Here is a 3,041-nt window from a genome sequence, read left to right as displayed (position 1 = left end):
TATTTTGCTTCTATTTTACCTTTTGTAAGTGCATATTAGTTATATATGATAGAATATATGTCTAAATAAATCTAATAGAACTCTTTGAACTGGCATAAAGTCTAAATGATCAAAAAGCTGCTGTCATAATTTAATTGCATTTATTTTTTCTTACATTTACATAATATGATACACATCTTAGATTGGATTGATTGTTAGGTTGGATTAAATGAGATTACTATAATTCAGTTTTTCTTTTATACAATGTGACGATCTCTTTCAACTGGCAAGTTTTGTCCATTTATATTTATTGTAATTATTAATATATGGACTTATTTCTATAATCATAGTTTATTATTTCAGTATGTACCATATTTTCAGTGCTTGTGTTAATCATCTGTTATTATATACATTGTCATTTTGGCATGCTCTCACATTCCTTAATATATAGAATATTAAATTTGAGGTATTTATAGGTATTTGTTCTCTCTCTCTCTCTCTTACAGAAATTATGGGCAAATAATGGCCTCCCAATGATTTCTACATTCTAATTCCTGGAACCTGTGAATATGTTACCTTATGTGATAAAAAAGACTTCAAATGTGATTAAGGTTAAGGACCTTGAGATGATTATCCTGAATTATCCAGCTGTGCCCAATCTAACTCAATCTAACCTACGGTCCTTAACAGGTGTCCTTAAAAGTGGAAGATGGACTACAGAGTCAGACTTAGAGATAAATATGGCTATCTGAAAGAATGGTTAGAGAGACGCAAAGTTGCTGGCTCTGAAGATGGAAAAAGAGGGCTGAGAATCAAGGAAGGCAGCAGCGAAACTGGAAAGGCAGGGGAATGGTTTCTCTCCTCAAGCCTCCAGAAAGGGTGCAGCTCTGCTGACACCTTGATTTCATCAGTGAGACTTGTGTTGGATTTTCAGCCTACAGACCTATAAAATAAAACATTTGTGTTGTTTTAATCTACTACATTTGTGCTTATTTGTTATAGCAGCAATAGAAAACCAATGTGTGTGTGTGTGTGTGTGTGTGTGTGTGTGTGTGTATATATATATATATATATATATATATATATATATATTTTGTTTTTCTTTTTTATCCTCACCCAAGGACATTTTTCCATTTTTTGTTGTTGTTGTTGTTGTTGTCCAGATAGAGTGGGAGGGAGAGAGAGGAAGAGAGAAAGAGAGAGAAATATCGACGTGAAAGGGACACATCGAGTGGCTGCCACCCGCACGACCGACCAGGGCCGGGGACAAACTGCAACCGAGGTACATGCCCTTAGTGGGAACCGAACCCGGGTCTCTCTGGACCGCAGGCTGATGCTCTAACTGCTGAGCCAAACCGGCAAGGGCCCAATAAATATTTTTTAAGGTAAGCACAAACTTTACCATGAGTTTGAAGATTTTTATTTTATCTATCTTGCATACTTTTTAGACTTGTTTCCTTTTATTTATACATTATCTATTTCCTTTTATTTATACATTCAGGTTAGGTCTTTGTGTTGTAAATTTTCTAAGGCCTTACATACTTCAGAATATTTTTACCATGCCTTTATATTATAACTGTATAAAATATTATAGGTCCTGAAACTTATTTTGTTTTAAAAAAACATATTTACTTTTTCTGTAAGATTTTAGAATATCCCTTTTATCTGATATTTTAAATGTTTTTATTGATTCTTTTTATTATTATTATTAATAGAGAGAGGAGAGAGAGAGATAGAAACATCATGTGAGAGAAACATTGATAGGCTGCCTCCTGCAAACCCCACCCCCACCCCCCACCCCCACTGGGGATCAAGCCCAAAACCTGGGCATGTGCATTGACCCGGAATCAAACCAGGACCTCTCAGTCCATGGGACAATGTTCAATCCACTGAGCCACACCAGCCAGGCTGATTTTATATTTTAAAATTTCACATGATAGATCCAGGTGAAGTATTTTTTTCTCATTTCTTATTTTTGGGGCTTTATAAGGTTTTTGATTCAGGTTTTCCATCTTTTTTTAATTTGAAGATTTTATCTTTATTATTTCTTCAAATACTCACTCCTCCCTATTTCTGTTTTTCTCTATTTTGATGACTCTATTTACATGTTAGCAGTTATACTTTTCTCATATCAACTAGTTTTATTTATTTATTTATTTATTTATTTATTTATTTATTTATTTACTTTTTTCCCCCTTTGTTGAGAATTCTTCAATCCGATCTTCCAGGATGCTAATTTCCCCAGCTGGGTCCTCTTAATATTTATTTCATGTATTGTGTGTTATTTATTCCATCTATTGTATTTCCCATAACTGTTTTTCCCACTTGTTTTTCTTTTAACAGTGCTGTTGAATACCTACCTGGCAGGGGAGATACCATGAACACGAAGGTGGTTTTCCCCGGGCCGGGCTTCTCCATTACACTCAGGATGTGCTGAGCCCTGCGACTTCCCCAAATGTGGGAAACTCGCCTGCATTATTTGTGGTAGTGGGGGACTACCGTGCTCTCCCTTGGAAAAGTATAAACATAAAAATGCTGTCGATATATTTTTTCTCTTCTCTTTTTGTATATGTTTCTTTCTCTATTATTCTTACACTGCTTCTGAAGAAATCTGTAATCACATGTTATTTTTCTTTCTAAATAGGTGTCTGCTGGTTATGTTAGGCTGTGAGCTTGTCTTCTCCTAGAAGTGTTGCCTGCTTCACATTCTGGGAAAAGCCCAAGTCCATCCCTGAGTAGGTGTTGGGTTAGTACGATAAGCCCAGGGGCAGATAGGCCCAGGGACCATAAAATCACAATGAATGACTTCTCCCTCTGTGAATCTCAGGATGAAGCTACTCAGGAAAATGTCCCTGAGACTATGTAGCTGAGCCCAGGGAGGGTCAAGGGGAAGGGCAGGGGAAGCAATGTCAGGACATGTCACAGGACAGGGTCTAGTACCTGGTAAGGGTCCATTAAATAATTTTGTAGTGGGAGAGTGATAAATTAGACGAGAGTGGCACAAAAATGGTATTTACATATTGATGACAAACACGTATTGGCCATTTACAAAAGATTGAAAA

General features: G+C 36.3%; 1 non-coding gene across 1 annotated transcript; it reads left to right on the top strand.

Moving 5' to 3' along the window:
• The first annotated feature begins 2,331 nt into the window (after positions 1–2,331).
• LOC118632804 lies at positions 2,332–2,492 on the top strand. The gene has a single exon (XR_004960068.1). It is a non-coding gene; the product is annotated as a U1 spliceosomal RNA (small nuclear RNA).
• Positions 2,493–3,041: the final 549 nt, after the last annotated feature.

Source organism: Molossus molossus, unplaced genomic scaffold (genome assembly GCF_014108415.1).
Source record: "Molossus molossus isolate mMolMol1 unplaced genomic scaffold, mMolMol1.p scaffold_m16_p_17, whole genome shotgun sequence".
Taxonomy (NCBI): domain Eukaryota; kingdom Metazoa; phylum Chordata; class Mammalia; order Chiroptera; family Molossidae; genus Molossus; species Molossus molossus.
The sequence above is the reverse complement of the archived record's forward strand: the minus strand, read 5'-3'. Positions and strand labels throughout refer to the sequence as shown.